This window comes from Haliotis rubra, unplaced genomic scaffold (assembly GCF_003918875.1).
Source record: "Haliotis rubra isolate DU_JTF1 unplaced genomic scaffold, ASM391887v1 Scf757, whole genome shotgun sequence".
NCBI classification, from domain to species: Eukaryota; Metazoa; Mollusca; class Gastropoda; order Lepetellida; family Haliotidae; genus Haliotis; species Haliotis rubra.
Window position 1 is genome coordinate 174,415 of NW_025767476.1, and position 18,599 is coordinate 193,013.

Here is an 18,599-nt window from a genome sequence, read left to right on the forward strand (position 1 = left end):
GTGGAGATACTGAAACCGGTATTCCAACAAACAGCTGATTTGACATCAAATTTGTTGATTGCTGTTTCCTGCTGCATTCGATGAGCAAAGAGCCTGAGCGCAATCGTTTGATATTGCGGACCTCACCTGCAATACCATGTACACCCTTTGACACTGCAAAAGGGTTTAATTTTAAAGGAGATTTGTCAAGAGTCTCGAGAACTAAAAATCGTGGCCAGTATTCAATTGAGGTAGACGGTCGTTGGTCATCATCATCACTGTCCAATTGACGTTTGTTTCGTTTTTGGGGGTTTTAGTAGTCCATAGTTAGCGTAGAAGGTTCATCATCCGAGCTCCCCACCCGCCATGGGGTATCATAAAGACAATGCTAAAAACAAGTGGATATCCGACTTGCAGCACCAAGGATACTCAGATGATATACTCCAGCAGAAAAACTAAAAGTTTAATTATCCCACTGAATTGGCCCATGAGCCACCGCCTTCTGGGCATACGACTCTAGGCAAAAGGAACAATCGTTCTAATTTAAAGTCAATTCAAAATTTGTGAAAACTTCTTTTTTTCCAATGCCCAAAACAGGATCATGTAAATAAATCAAATTTGTGCAATATAAAATAGAATGCACAGGGCTTGGCATGACCAACCGATTAGTTGAACCGGGCCCATTCAAGCACCCGTCTAGGTGAAGTAAGGGTCGAAGTGGTGTATTGGGCAAAGGAACGCTGTTCCTGGAACCCTTGCCCTCAACCACCAGAATCCCGTCCTCCACCGACACAGGGGCGCAACCCACGGCAAACGGGTTGGTGGACCAAATATCCCCCCGGGTCCACAACGGGGGGTTGAAGGGCGCTTAGCGTTACCCAGCACCCACCACGAGGAGGTGGCCCTTCATGGGTGCCCAAAACAATAAGCCCTGGAGATGATCCCCCTTTATCCAGAAGGAACTTTGCCAGGGCTGATTGGTCATTATATAAAACACTATGTAATGATCACTTAAAACATGATGTTTTTGCGAACATCGAAGATCCTATACAGCTGTTTTCCGATATACTCAATGACATTGCTCACTACACTATCCCCAAGTCCTCTGCAATGCCACACATTCGTAAACCATGGTTTACTAATGAGTGCAAACAGGCCAGAAAAAGTAGGAAGAAAGCTGAAAAGTTTTTCCGCAAACAGTCCATAATTTAGACAAAATTAAAATTTTAAATGCCAAGGCTCGACGCGCATTTAAACAGAATAAGCTTCAGTCTTGCAGGAACTATGTTTCCAAAATAAATTCACGTACACCAATCTCCAAGGTGTGGAACATGGTCCAAAGAATAAAGGGCAAAGGTTCTAAATCTACTGTACACCATCTGAAGGATGGTGATAATCTCTTATCTCATAAAACTGACATAGCAAATATAGTTGGCAAAACGCTTGCCAAACATTCTTCATCATCAAATTATGTCCCTGAGTTTCAAAAACACCAGAAACAACAGGAGAAGAAAAGAATAAATTTTAACTCAGACAATGGTGAAGATTATAATGAACTATTTTCACTACATGAGCTACATACCGCTCTTGAGCAAGCTCATGATACAGCAACAGGGGCTGATGATATTCACTATCAGGACCTGAAGCATTTGCCCGAATCGTGTTTGGAAACACTGCTAAATATATTTGATATGACATGGACTACAGGGAATTTCCCAACTTCCTGGTGTAATGCCATTGTAGTCCCCATTCCATAACCTGGCCGGGATCATACTGATCCGTCTAATTACAGGCAAATCTCTATAACGAGTTGTGTCTGTAAAACCATGGAACGAATGGTAAACAATCGATTAACATGGTATCTTGAAACCAATAACCTTATCACCAATATCCAATGTGGTTTCGGCACCCCTTGAAGAGCTACCTCCTCGTGGTGGGTGCTGGGTAACGCCAATGGCTCTTCGCCCCTGTGTGGACCCGGGGTCGAATAGGTCCACAGCACCCCATTGCTGGTCGTAAGAGGCGACCAAATTGGGCAACCCGTTTGCCGTGGGTTGCATCCCTGTGTCGGCAGAGGAAGGGAGTCTGGTGGTTGAGGATGACGGAACCGGCAATAGTGTTCACTAATCCAACACACCACTTCGACCCTAACTTTGCCTGGACGGGTGGTAGAATAGGCCCGATTCTACAAATCGGTTGGTCACGCCTTGCCCTGTGCATGGAATATCTATACAAAACGTGGTATTACATAACACTTTTGACCATGTTTAAAATGTTAACACTATTCTACGAAACAAATTAGCCTCGCAGACCCATGCACAGAAGGCGGTGGCTCATGGGCCAATCTGGTGATGCTGACCTCCGATTTCTGTACGTCTCCAATTGATTGTCATAGACAGAACCATCCTGACCTTTAATCTGGTAGGCAGCTACAGCATTTCATGTCAAATTCGCTGGAGTATAACATCCCCTTATCCCTGGTCTTTGCAGCTCGGAGACCTGCTGCAATATAAGATCGTTCTTGTTGACACTCCACGGTGGGTGGGGAGAGGGGATGCCGAACCACATTACCCACAACATGGCTTCCCAATACCCCGGTTCAAAACGAAGACATATGGATACCAACAATTCCTCGTCTGACGAGAGTACGCCCCCCCCCCGACCTGACCACTGGCCACGCTTCCTGATTATTGAGGCTTGTGACAAGCAACCTTTGCAATTGAACCCTTTTGCAATCTCCAAAGGTATCGCTGGTATCTGCGGAGAGGTTGCCAATGTTACAAAGCTCCGATCTGGCTCTCTCCTGATAGAATGTACCCGGAAACAACAATCTGTAAATCTTCTCAAAATACAAGAATTTGTAAATATCAAGGTCGCTGTCTCAGCACACAAAACCCTTAATTCGTGTAGAGGCATTGTACGGGACAGAGCTCGATGCCTGTCTGACATGACTGAAGAACAAATTGTCAAGGAACTCTCTCAGCAATCCGTCACAGCCGTCAAACGATTTACCTTGAAAAAGGATGGTGTTGTTCAACCAACGAACACCTATCTCTTCACGTTCGTGCGAGCAAACATTCCTGACTCGATTAGAGCTGGTTATTGTAGCATTGGTGTGGAGGTGTATGTCCCCAATCCACTCCGGTGCTACAACTGCCAAAAGTTTGGACATGGATCCGAGTCCTGTCGTTCCTCTGCTGTCTGTTACCGCTGTGGTGACAAGCATGAGGGCAACGACTGTACTAAGGAAGTGAAGTGCACAAACTGCGGTGGTAACCATATGGCCTCTTCCAAGTTCTGCCCAGTATGGAAACGCGAATCCGAGATACCGAAGATAAAACACAAAGAAAATATCTCCTTTCACGAAGCAAAGAAGAGGGTTGCAAGTCTAACCGCAGCCCCTTCAACCATCACCTACTCTGCTGCTGTCTCCCGTCCTACCATTACTACTGCAACCATCTCATGTCAGACCGACCTGACATGGGTCACGTCTTCCCAGCCAAGTGAACTCAACACAACTCAGCCTATCTCAGCAACTCCATCTCCAACGCCCAAAGTCAAAACTTCTGAATCACAAACACCAGAACAAATGCCAAAACCAGAGACAGAAACTGCACGCAGAAAAAGGGAAAAAAAGAGGCTAGAGAGACTAAAGCAACTCGAACAACCGCCAAACACAAAACCAAAGGCCACCTCTCCCTCAGAGGTCCCCATCGAGGTCCATAACTCCTTTGGCCCTCTGGATATGGAGGTAACTACATCTTCACCAGACACCAATAGGAGTTCATCAAACGCTTTCTTACGTTCACGTGACATGTCACCAGTGGAAGCACCATGTATCCACAAAACATGATCCAATGGAATTGCAGAGGACTTAAGAATAATTATAATGAATTACAGCTATTGATTCAAGACTTCACCATCTGCGTTTTGTCTCCAAGAAACCTACCTAAAAAGGACCGATAAATTTGACATCCGTCGGTACAGTTCCTACCACTCCTTTTCTCCTCCCGGTGTAAAAGCTACAGGAGGCACTTCTATCCTGGTGAGGCAGGGCACCCTCCATAGCTCTGTCCCACTTAACACCAACCTACAAACTGTTGCTGTCCGCATAACTCTGAACATAGGGTTTACACTATGTTCCCTCTATCTCCCTCCCACCTCAACTGTTCGCCTATCAGATCTTCAGAACTTATACGATCACCTCCCAAAGCCCTGCATAATCATGGGCGACTTCATCGGCCATAACCCCCTAAGGGGGAGTAATGATACAAATAGTAAGGGAAAGGTCCTTCAAGAGTTTCTCTCAAATAATGATGTATGCATCTTCAACGATGGATCAAACGCCTACCTCCAACCTCCCACTGGATCATACTCTGCTCTCGATCTATCACTTACAGATTCTAATCTTTTAAATGAGTTCGAATGGTCGGTCCATGACGACCTTTGCGGAAGCGACCACTTCCCAACAATTCTTACTCCTATCAACCCCACGGATGAACCACCATCAACAAGATGGAATTTTACTAAGGCCAACTGGCCTTTATTCCAAACCCTATGTTCAGAAAAACTTAAGCCGGACAACTTCAGGAATGTTCCTGACCCCATGGAACTATTTTCAGACGTCCTAAATGCCATCGGAGACAAAAGTATTCCTAAGTCCTCTGCAAACCCGCACATACGTAAACCATGGTTTGATACAAACTGCAAACAAGCTAGGAAAAATAGGAAGAAGGTGGAAAAATATTTCCGACAACATCCGACAGTGCATAACCTGAATGCTGTTAAAATGACAAATGCCAGAGCAAAACGTACCTTCAAACAAACTAAACGCCGCTCATGGAGGAAATATGTGCCCAAAATCAACTCCCGCACACCCATGTCCAAGGTGTGGAACATGATTCAAAGGATCAAGGGCAAAGGGTCAAAATCAGGAGTTCACCACCTGAAAGATGGCGACTCCCTTCTAACAAATAAATCTGAAATTGCAAACAAACTTGGCGAAACTTTGGCAAACCACTCCTCCTCATCAAATTATAACCCTCTGTTCCAGAAATATCAAACCCAACAAGAAAAGAAACCAGTCAATTTTAACTCTGATAATGGGGAGGATTACAACGAAACGTTTTCCCTCCATGAATTACGTACTGCCCTAGGACAGGCTCACGACACTGCGGCAGGAGCTGATGAAATCCATTATCAGCTTCTGAAACACCTCCCTGACATAGGCTTGGAAACACTCCTAAATATATTTGATGACATCTGGACATCCGGACACTTCCCCCCTTCGTGGCACAATGCCATCATCATCCCTATACCAAAACCAGGTCGCGACCATACTGATCCCTCAAACTACCGTCCTATATCACTAACTAGCTGTGTTTGCAAAACCATGGAGCGCATGGTCAACAATCGATTAATCTGGTACTTGGAGACCAATAACCTCCTCAGTGAGCTCCAATGTGATTTCCGAAAAAAACCGAAGTACCATTGACCATCTGGTGCGTCTGGAAGCATTCATCAAAAACTCCATTGTCAACAAACAACATGCAGTATCTATCTTTTTCGACTTAGAAAAAGCATATGATACAACATGGAAACATGGTATCCTAAAAGATTTACACGAGTTTGGATTGAGGGGTAGACTACCTCAATTCATATCTCGGTTTCTAAATAACAGACAATTCCAAGTTCGGGTGGGTTCCACACTGTCTGACTACTTCCACCAAGATCAGGGCGTCCCCCAAGGCAGCATCCTGTCTGTCACACTTTTTTAGCATCAAAATTAACAGCCTCACTAACGTTCTGAACAGTTGCGTTGATGGGTCCCTTTTCGTCGATGACTTCAATATTTCATGTCGTGGTAAGAACATGCACGCAATAGAAAGGCAGCTACGACTCTGCCTTAACAAAATCCCAAAATGGGCCAATGAAAATGGTTTTAGGTTTTCAAAATCCAAAACGAATTGTATTCACTTTTGTAGTAAATACAAACCACACAAGGATCCAGACCTAACTTTAGATGGTACTCCCATCAAAGTAGTAGAAGAGGCCAAATTCCTTGGACTCATATTCGACCGCCACCTGACATTCTTACCACACATAAAATATGTGAAAACAAAGTGCCTGAAGGCTTTAGACTTGCTAAAAGTAGTTTCAAATACAGAGTGGGGAGGGGATCAGACCACCCTCCTTCACCTGTACAGATCATTAGTCCGCAGTAAACTAGATTATGGCTCCATTGTCTACGGTGGAGCCTGCAAAAGCAATTTAGAAAAATTAGACTCTATCCACCACCAAGGACTAAGGCTCTGCCTGGGAGCTTTTAGGACCTCTCCGGTAGACAGTCTATATGCGGAGGCCAATGAACCTTCCCTTGAACAACGCCGCATTAAACTCTCACTGTAGTATATCACTAAATAATCATACAACTGTGTTTTCAACCCGCTCTATGAAAACGTATTTCCTAAACTGACAAGCCTGGTTCCACCACTTGGAATCAGGATCAAACCACACATATCTGCAGCTAAAATTGATCTCAACATCATTGCGCCTTACCGACTTCTGTCCTCACCACCATGGCAAATGGTGAAACCACAGGTCGATCTTACCCTCACCAAACTCAAAAAGTCTGAAACAAATCCCTTGGTGTTCCAACAGGAATACAACCAGTTACGTTCGAAGTATAACAATCACAGATCCATCTTCACAGACGGATCCAAGGACGATGGCCAAGTTGCCAGCGCTACAGTCATTGGAGCCAAGACTGTCTCCTCTAGGATCCCCGACAACAGTTCCATTTTCACCGCTGAAGCCAAAGCTATCTTCTCAGCTCTGACCTACATTCAACAGCAAAATCAGTCCAAAAACTTCATCGTATTTACAGATTCATTATCCTGCCTTCAAGCACTTCTAAACGTGACTTCAAGTCACCCAATCATCCTGGACATATTAGAACTGTACAACGACCTTTCTACTAGCCAATATGACATCATCCTCTGCTGGTTGCCGGGTCACGTCGGCATAGCAGGTAACACTAAGGCTGATGCTGCAGCAAAAAGCAGCTCTTGAAAAGCCCCTATCTCCACTGCTAATCCCGTACAGTGATTTCAAACCCACTATCAAAAGCTATACTCGGGACTTGATGCAAAAAAGGTGGGACACCCAAGTAGGAAGAAACAAACTCCATGAATTGAAGCCAACAGTCGGTTATACCTGCTTGGGTTGCCAGTCAAGACGTGATGAAGTAATTTTACGACAATGTCGTATTGGCCATAGTCGGTTTACACATGACTATCTGCTAAAAACGGATGGGGATGGACCCCCCCCATATGTCTCTCCTGCGATGAGGCTCTCACCGTCAAGCATATTCTGCTTGACTGTGTGGATTTTACATCTGCAAGGGACTCGCATTATCATGCAACCAATCTGAAAGATCTGTTCTCCAGCGTGAGCGCTCATCTGATACTAAACTACCTGAGGGAAGTCGATCTATATCATAAAATGTAACTGTGTAATGTCAATAACGAATGTATCTGCTTTTCAATTTAATGCTATGACATTCTCTGTTCTAAAATGACAACGTAATGAATGTATGTCTTTGAAACGAAACCACTTTGTACTTACAATGTATATTAATGCAGACTTGTTCTCGTCACTATATGGCTGGAATAATGCCGATGTGATGTAAAGCCCAACTCAACTCAACTCAACCCAATGTGGTTTCAGGAAAAATCGTAGTACCATTGATCATTTGGTACGTTTAGAGTCCTTTGTCAAAAGTGCTATAGCAAATAAACAACATGCAGTATCGATATTCTTTGATCTCGAGAAAGCATACGATACCACCTAGAAGCATGGCATTTTGAAGGATTTACATGATTTTGGTTTAAGGGGTCGTTTACATCTTTTTATATCACAATTTTTAAAAGACAGGCAATTTCAAGTCCGAGTGGGTTCTACCCTGTCTGATCATTATAATCAGGATCAGGGTGTTCCACAAGGAAGTATTTTGTCTGTCACATTATTTACCATTACGATTAACAGTTTATCCAAGGTTTTAAACGATTCCAATGATGGATCACTTTTTGTGGATGATTTTAATATTTCTTGTCGCAGTAAAAATATGCATACTATTGAACGGCAAATGCAGTTGTGTTTAAATAAAATAAATAAATGATGTCTTGAAAACGGCTTTAAATTTTCTAAATCCAAAACTAATTGTATACATTTCTGCCGTAAATATAAGCCTCATAAGGACCCAGAACTATCTTTAAATGGCACTCCCATCAAAGTTGTAAAGGAGGCCAAATTCTTGGGCCTAATTTTCGATTCCCATTTAACATTCCTGCCACATATTAAATCCCTTAAAGCTAAATGCCTGAAGGCACTCGATTTGTTAAAGGTTGTCTCCAATTCAAAGTGGGGAAGGGATCAAACTACGCTCCTTCACTTATACCGATCATTGGTACGATCTAAACTTGATTATGGTTTGATCGTATATGGCGGAGCCTGCAAAAGCAACCTTAAACTACTTGATTCTGTTCACCACCAAGGTTTAAGACTCTGTCTTGGATCATTTAGAACCTCTCCAGTTGATAGTCTCTATGTTGAGGCAGATGAGCCTTCTCTTTCCCAACACCGTATTAAATTATCTTTACAATATATTACCAAACTATATTCAAACGAATCTAATCCTGCATTTAACTGTGTCTTCAATCCTCTTTATGAGGATTTGTATAACCAAAAGCCTTCTCTTGTTCCGCCTCTTGGGCACAGAATTAAACCATTCCTTTCTGCTGCTGGCATTGAGCTGGAGAATATATCTCCTTCTCGTCTTCTTTCTTCTCCTCCTTGGCAATTGGTGAGGCCAGAAGTTGACTTAACATTAACAACATTTAAAAAATCCGAAACTAATGATTTACAGTAAAAACAAGAATTTAGTCAATTAAGAAATAAATATAATACATACAAATCCTTATATACAGATGGATCCAAGGACGGTGGCGCGGTTGCTTGTGCCACTGTCATTGGGTCCAAAACAATATCTTCCAGACTACCTCAATTTTCACAGCAGAAGCAAACGCAATACTAACAGCTCTTAAATATATTAATAAACACCGTAAATATAAACAATATATCATCTTTTCAGATTCTCTTTCGTGTCTTCAGGCTAATAAAAATCTTTCTTGCAAACATCCACTTTCATTAGAAATTATTGAATTGTACAATGAACTTGCTACTGGCCAATGCGACATCGTCTTTTGTTGGTTACCCAGCCACGTTGGCATTTCTGGGAACACAATGGCTGATATTGCTGCTAAGGCAGCACTCAACAAATCTGTGACACCACTTCTGTTCCCATACTCTGATTACAAAGCTGCTATAAGATCTTATATCCGTGATCTGATGCAAAAGAAGAGGGATACCCAAATAGGTATCAATAAATTACATGAAATAAAACCCTATATCGGTTACACTTACTTGGGTTGTCAGTCCAGATTTGAACAGGTCATCAAACGACGATGTCGTATTGGCCACACAAGATATACTCACGGATACCTATTGAAAGGTGAGGATCCTCCATTTTGTATCCCTTGTGATGAAAGAATCACGGTCAAGCATGTCTTGCTTGACTGTGTTCAGGATTCCATCACAAGGGATAACTATTTTAAATCACGAACTGTGAAGGATCTTTTTAATAGTATCAGTTCTCATTTAATTATAGCATTTTTAAAAGAATTAGATTTGTTAAATGATTTGTAAATACATAAATATTTTAAGATTGGAAGTGTGAATTAGTAACTAAGATTGTTAGTGGCTGTATCCTCGTGGGGGGTTAAGTTACTGTAAAATTATTGTCCTCCTGAGAGGGTATGTAAGTCCCAAAACATTCGAAGTAAATTAAAACGTTCCACTTTTTTAATCGTAGAATACCTGTTCTTTTAATGTATGGCTAGTTTTGCTAAATTGCTAACGGCTGAAGGGATGGTGTAAATCCAGCTAGGGTCCATGCAGGAAGCAAATGTACTGTAAGTCCCCATGGTCCCTAGTATGGTGATCTACCTTCAGTTGTTGGCGATTAATAGCCTGTTTTTTGTATTGTATCGTCTTGTATAGTTCAAATGTTTTAGATTTTGTTACTAGTTTTATATCTATATCTGTGACAATCTAGTTATTTTACTGTCCTTCGTTGGGAGAATTTTATAATTTAACTTAACTTGTTGATATATTTATAACTTGCTTTAGTCACGATATGGCTGAAATATTGCCGATGTGACTTAAAATCTTAACTCACTCACCCACTTACTTTTGCAATCTCCAAAGGTATCGCTGGTATCTGCGGAGAGGTTGCCAATGTTACAAAGCTCCGATCTGGCTCTCTCCTGATAGAATGTACCCGGGAACACCAATCACTAAATCTTCTCAAAATACAAGAATTTGTCAATATCAGGGTCGCTGTCTCAGCACACAAAACCCTTAATTCGTGTAGAGGCATTGTACGGGACAGAGCTCGATGCCTGTCTGACATGACTGAAGAACAAATTGTCAAGGAACTCTCTCAGCAATCCGTCACAGCCGTCAAACGATTTACCTTCAAAAAGGATGGTGTTGTTCAACCAACGAACACCTATCTCTTCACGTTCGCGCGAGCAAACATTCCTGACTCGATTAGAGCTGGTTATTTTAGCATTGGTGTGGAGGTGTATGTCCCCAATCCACCCCGGTGCTACAACTGCCAAAAGTGTGGACATGGATCCGAGTCCTGTCGTTCCTCTGCTGTTTGTTATCGCTGTGGTGACAAGCATGAGGGCAACGACTCGTACTAAGGAAGTTTACAAACTGCGGTGGTAACCATATGGCCTCTTCCAAGTTCTGTCCAGTGTGGAAACGCGAATCCGAGATACTAAAGATCAAGCACAAAGAAAATATCTCCTTTTACGAAGCAAAGAAGAGGGTTGCAAGTTTAACTGCAGCCCCTTCAACCATCACCTACCCTTCTGCTGTCTCCCGTCCTACTATCGCTACTGCAACCATCTCATGTCAGACCGATCTGACATGGATCATGTCTTCTCAGCCAAGTGAACTCAACACAACTCAGCCTATCTCAGCAACTCCATCTCCAACGTCAAAAGTCAAAACCTCTGAATCACAAACACCAGAACAAATGCCAAAACCAGAAACAGAAACTGTGCGCAGAAAAAGGGAAAAAAAGAGGCTAGCGAGACTAAAACAACTTGAACAACTGCCAAACACAAGAGGTCCCCATCGAGGTCCATAACTCCTTTGGCCCTCTGGATATGGAGGTAACTCCAACTCCACCTCACACCAATAGGAGTTAATCAAACGCTTTCTCACGTTCACTCATGTCACCAGTGGAAGCACCATGACTCCACAAAACATGATCCAATGGAATTGCAGAGGACTTAAGAATAATTATAATGAATTACAGCTATTGATTCAAGACTTCAAACCATCCGCGTTTTGTCTCCAAGTAACCTACCTAAAAAGGACTGATAACTTCGACATCCGCCGGTACAGTTCCTACCGCTCCTTTTCTCCTCCCAGTGTAAAAGCTACAGGAGGCACTTCTATCCTGGTGAGGCAGGACGTCCTTCATAGCCCCGTTCCACTTAAAACCAAACTACAAACTGTTGCTGTCCGCATGACTCTGAACATAGGGTTTACACTATGTTCCCTCTATCTCCCTCCCACCTCAACTGTTCGCCTATCAGATCTTTAGAACTTATATGATCAACTCCCGAAGCCCTGCATAATCATGGGCGACTTCAACGGCCATAACCCCCTATGGGGGAGTACTGATACAAATAGTAAGGGAAAGGTCCTTCAAGAGTTTCTCTCAAATAATGATGTATGCATCTTCAACGATGGATCAAACACCTACCTCCATCCTGCCACTGGATCATACTCTGCTCTCGATCTATCACTTACAGATTCTGATCTTTTAAATGAGTTCGAATGGTCGGTCCATGACGACCTTTGTGGAAGCGACCACTTCCCAACAAATCTTACTCCTATCAACCCCACGGATGAACCACCTTTAACAAGATGGAATTTTACTAAGGCCAATTGGCCTTTATTCCAAACCCTATGTTCAGGACAACTTCAGGAATGTTCCTGACCCCATGGAACTATTTTCAGACGTCCTAAATGCCATCGGAGACAAAACTATTCCAAAGTCCTCTGCAAACCCGCACATACGCAAGCCACGGTTTGATACAAACTGCAAACAAGCTAGGAAGAAGGCGAAAAATATTTCCGACAACATCCTACAGTGCATAACCTGAATGCTGTTAAAATGACAATAGCCAGGGCAAAACGTACCTTCAAACAAACTAAACGCCGCTCATGGAGGAAATATGTGTCAAAAATCAACTCTCGCACACCCATGTCCAAGGTGTGGAACATGATTCAAAAGATTAAGGGCAAAGGGTCAAAATCAGGTCCCATCAGGGTAGTAGAAGAGGCCAAATTCCTTGGACTCATATTTGACTGCCACCTGACATTCTTACCACACATAAAATATTTGAAAACAAAGTGCTTGAAGGCTCTAGACTTGCTAAAAGTAGTCTCAAATGGAGAGTCGGGAGGGGATCAGGCCACCCTCCTTCACCTGTACAGATCATTAGTTCGCAGTAAACTAGATTATGGCTCCATTGTCTACGGTGGAGCCTGCGAAAGCAATTTAGAACAATTAGACTCTATCCACCACCAAGGGCTGAGGATCTGCCTGGGAGCTTTTAGGACCTCTCCGGTAGACAGTCTATATGCGGAGGCCAATGAACCTTCCCTTGAACAACGCCGCATAAAACTCTCACTGCAGTATATCACTAAATTACGTTCAATTGAGTCCAATCCAGCATACAATTGTGTTTTCAACCCGCTCTATGAAAACTTATTTCCTAAACTGACAAGCCTGGTTCCACCACTTGGAATCAGGATCAAACCACACATATCTGCAGCTAAAATTGATCTCAACATCATTGCACCATACCCACTTCTGTCCTCACCACCATGGCAAATGGTGAAACCACAGGTCGATCTTACCCTCATCAAACTCAAAAAGTCTGAAACAAATCCCTTGGTGTTCCAACAGGAATACAACCAGTTACGTTCGAAGTATAACACTCAAATATCCATTTTCACAGACGGATCCAAGGACGATGGCCAAGTTGCCAGCGCTACAGTCATTGGATCCAAGACTGTCTCCTCTAGGATCCCCGACAACAGTTCCATTTTCACCGCTGAAGCCAAAGCTATCTTCTCAGCTTTGACCTACATTCAACAGCAAAATCAGTCCAAAAACTTCATCGTTTTTATAGATTCATTATCCTCTCTTCAAACACTTCTAAACGTGACTTCAAGTCACCCAATCATCCTGGACATACTTGAACTGTACAACGACCTTCCTACTTGCCAATATGACATTTTCCTCTGATGGTTGCTGGGTCACTTCGGCATAGCAGGTAACACTAAGGCTGATGCTGCAGCAAAAGCAGCTCTTGAAAAGCCCCTATCTCCACTGTTAATCCCGTACAGTGATTTCAAACCCACTATCAAAAGCTATACTCGGGACCTGATGCAAAAAAGGTGGGACACTCAAGTAGGAAGAAACAAACTCCATGAATTGAAGCCAACAATCGGTAATACCTACTTGGGTTGCCAGTCAAGACGTGATGAAGTAATTTTACGACGATGTCGTATTTGCCACAGTCGATTTACACATGACTATCTGCTAAAAACGGATGGGGATGGAACCCCCATATGTCTCTCCTGCGATGAGGCTTTCACCGTCAAGCATATTCTGCTTGACTGTGTGGACTTTACATCTGCAAGGGACTTGCATTATCACGCAACCAATCTGAAAGATCTGTTCTCCAGCGTGAGCGCTCATCTGATACTGAACTACCAGAGGGAAGTTGGTCTATATCATAAAGTGTAACTGTGTATTGTCACTAACGAATTTACCTGCTTTCAATTTAGTGCTATGCCATTCTCTGTTCCAAAATGACAATGTAATGAATGTATGCCTTTGAAACGAAACCACTTTGTACTTACAATGTATATTAATGCAGACTTGTTCTCGTCACTATATGGCTGGAATAATGCCGATGTGACGTAAAGCCCAACTCAACTCAACTCAACTCAACAACAGCATAATTGAAAACAACGTCTCAAAGAACTGAATGATAAAGAGACCATAATACAGACAAAATAAAATATACCACTACTGTATGGCATAATATATAAGCCTGAACCAAATAAAACACAACTACAACAAATACCGCGAAGTGATGAAATGGTGAACAGGTTGGGGATACCCCCTATCTAGTGTATATGGACCCATCCTGGGTATTACACCCCAACTAAGTGAATAAACGCGCCCTACCGAGCCCATAAAAACGGCAATCTCACCATCCGCGGCGCTCACACGGAACGTCGCAGTATGGTGAGGTTATTTTTGCTTAGTACGGTATTCCTTGTAACCATACCGCATGCATCAACGGTCCCACATTGCCTCCATCAGCGCTACGCTATCGGTAAACACGACCACTATCACAACATTCTGAATCCAAAATGGCCCTGGTTCCATCAGTATTTACAATAAAGCAAACATTTTCAACACAAACATCGCCCTCATCCCCTGCAACACACCACGCACCTCACCATGCGTCGTCCTCGTTGCTATCCAGTAATGGCGGCCGCTGACTGCACGTCGTCACTCTAAGTACATAAATCTACGGAGGGCAAAAGGGACATATTCTATTTTCGCCAAGGGACATAACTCTTGCAATGACATTGATGATTCTATGCTAAAAACACTTCACAATGTAACAATGACACCGACAGAGGTTCTGAAGCTGAAAAATCAACTAGCAAACCAGTACTTACACATGTCACATCTGCTCACAAATGACATACATGTCATAGACCACAAACACAGGTGCACACAACTAATAAGTAAGTTATGCCATAGAGTAATGGCTACTAATGATCGCAATATACTCTACAAATTCTCATAAATATCAAATTATATTGATTGATATGTAACCTGTATAAATTGTAGGATGAAATCTGTCATTCAGGAAAGTAAAATCAAATTGTTGGGGAAAACGAGAAGAGCTAAATTGTCCAAAGGGGATGAGACAGCACCCTCCCGAAAAAAGGGTCTGCATCACACTGGACCCAGAGGCCAAAACTACATGCCAGATGCATCGGAACGCTCCAAAAGCTTCCACAAAAGAAAAGAGACATTAATAAAAATGGTTTGTTTGATTTGTCATAAAGTAATTTCATGCTAACATACTGACTTGTATTGAGTAGAAATTCGGAAGCTACCTTCTTCAGATACGATTTGTTCTTCAATTGCCTTCACTAGTTCACCAATGAAAGCGAGGATCCCGGTCTTATTTCCCCGTCTGACATCCTTCCACTTCTTACTCCATTCATTTTCCATCTTCTAAGGACATAATTATTGGAAACTTACTTATTCATGGAAATACATTGTTAACATGCATCACCATCAATGCAGCTATCACAATCACAATCACAATAGGTGCAATTACATAGGGCAAAAAAATGACATTAATATTCAGTATGTAATGCAATAAAAACATTCATCTATCAACCATTATTAAGTAACTTACGTCATTCTGTTGTAGCTTTAACTCTAGCAAACTGATCAGTTCATCTTTGGTTTTACAGTCTAATTTGTCTTTCGCCTGCCTGTCCTCTGGTGTGATGTATATGCGCATCAAGGGCCTGCCTCTGCGACTGAAATCTCCAGTCAAAGCCATACTTCTGTAAACACCGTACAACATATATCCCTGCTGAGCATTTGTGTAGTTATACCACCCTATCATCCTGTTTCTATAAAGCTACACATTTCAATATGAGGAAAATTACCACATTGCATTATTGCTTTCTGTAATGGGTCCCATTATTACTTGCATATGCAATGGTAATGACATGAGTAGTAGTAGGTGTCCCCATACCCGGAAAACGGCCAAGCGTTATTCATCTACATTCGGCAAAATCGAAACAGCTTTGATCTCTCGGAGCGCGACCGCCACACCCACAAAGTAAATAATCCCATCCCAGTAAGTAAATAAATACCCCGCGCCCGATGTAGCGCCTCGCCGATACCCTCGCGCCCCGAGAACCAAGATCAAACACACTCCGCTGCATATCCATCGTTCGCATGGATATGCATCGTTCGCAAGGTTCTCAGTCAACAATTATTTCTTGACCACGACATTGAGTCTCCCTCTAGACAATGCATATCACTTAATTCTTTTTTCATTACCCTAACCGCTCAGTCTCGCGTGTTCTTAACCGTTATAGAGATGAACGAACACAAATGCCCGTCACGCACTCTCTACCTTGAGAAAATCTCAAGCTGGAATTGAGCTGGAATGAACTTTTCACTTCTTAATTTAACGCCCTATAACATTAACCCGAGAACCCGTGAATTCGAGGAACATCGACTTATTATTTTTTTTCCTACCCCGCATCGCTTGTCACATTGTCGGTCGCCATCCATCCGAGTAGACGTATCATATTCTTACTTATCAACCATGAATTCCTTTGACCAAGTTCTTTGGTTTATAACCTTTATTTTTGACAAATGTTGTTCGGGGTGGCTACAACACCACCTAATACGAGATGCGTATTTCGGAAACGAAGAAGTGCGGACAGTGCTACTTCGTTTTTATCCCGAAGTAGTGGAGTGGAACATTTCACCCTACGAAATATTCACGGGGTGAGTGTAAATTGGCATTTATGTAATGCGTGACTTAAACAGATATCCTACCGTGCATAGATAACTTCGTAATCGTGTTATAGAATAGTTCACTATTTATTGTTATCGTGCAGAGATAAACTTGGTAAATCATCTGATAGAATAGTCCGCGCAACTATTTTGCTGAATGCAACTCTAATATTTTGTTTCGAATTCCAGTGAACGAGATATCATCGTTGATATCAGGCACTGTATCGACGATGAGTCTATGACGGAGGAACATTTCGCGGAAACCAGGTGGATTTTTGGTGAGTAAGAGACTAAATATCATTGTAAAGTGCATAGCATCTAAATAAATGTGTCGATGGATAATACAATAATATTGCTACATGCTAAGTAATTTTCGATAGTGTGAGCGTTTGTGCAATACTATTGAAAATCTTTGTGGTGTGTGTGTGTGTGTGTGTGTGTGTGTGTGTGTGTGTGTGTGTGTGTGTGTGTGTGTGTGTGTGTGTGTGTGTGTGTGTGTGTGTGTGTGTGTGTGTGTGTGTGTGTGTGTGTGTGCGTGTGTGTGTACGTGTTTACGTGTTTGTGAACACATCGATTGCTAAAACACTGCCTTCTTCCTCATTACAGATTACTGAATTTACTAACGGGAGTGCTGTGTCGCGGGCCGCACCCATTCCATCGAGGTCCAAGCAATATATACCGGTTCCACCGCCCAAACCACCGACCGCAGTCATCATTTAAATATATGGAGGAAGAACAGATCACGTTCTTATATCTTTCATCGAAACTGACGCACCTGACAGTCGTAGTAATGGCTAATCCCCAAATTCGAATTGCTGTGGAAGGAATAATTTTGTGCGGGAAATCTACGTTGCTTCAGCGCTTGAGTGAAACCACAATCTACAAAAGCGCATTGTTTGTGTCCGAACTGTTGGAATATTTTACAAAATTTAGCGATTTTGCGGGTCACCAATGGAACCCTTTAGACGAATTTTATTCGGGAAACGGTGTAGTATCCTTTCAACTCCACGTTATTGACTCTTTTATAAAACATTACAAAACCTTCAACAATTCCCTCTCGACATATTCTCATGTCGTCATGGAGAGGGGATTACATTCCAGTATCCCGTTTATAAAAACTCTCCAGTCAACGGGAAAACTATCGAAATGGAGTACTGCGTTTCTTATTACCAAAGTTAAGGAAAGTATCCAACAATGTCCAGAATGGACGTGTACCCATGTCTTTTTTATCGATACTCCCGTGGACGTGTGCTCAGAGAGGAAAAGACTTAGAAATCGAAAGGAAGAACGTGTTATTCAAGAATTGGAAACTTATCAACATCTTCTGAGAAGCGAATATCTCGGATTAATTCAGGACTTTAAACGCGACAAGGGCGAAGAACAGGTATATACATCGTCTCAAACCTCGTTGGAAGAACTTGTGAAAGAATTCTCATTGTGGAGCGCTAATCTTCGTTAGAAAAACTCAAATGAGGGACCCGCCGTGCGCTCCACGCATATTGTCTGTTACTAGCAATCATATAGGATTGAACTTGAGAACTAATTTCATGTGAAACAATAGTCATCACGACATTATTATGTACTACAAGTTACAAGGAAATAACTGAACAAGTTGGTTGTATCACATTATATTATATTGTGTAACATGGACTCGACGGATGACATAGGTGACACTAAAATACTGTGTGTTGTGCATGTCAAACTTCGGAACTGCTTTCATAGCGACATCATTATAGGAATAATACATATTATTACACTCCATCAATTGTATTATGGACAGCATGTATCTATATAATCTTGTGTGAAGAGTTCACATCATGGACACCAA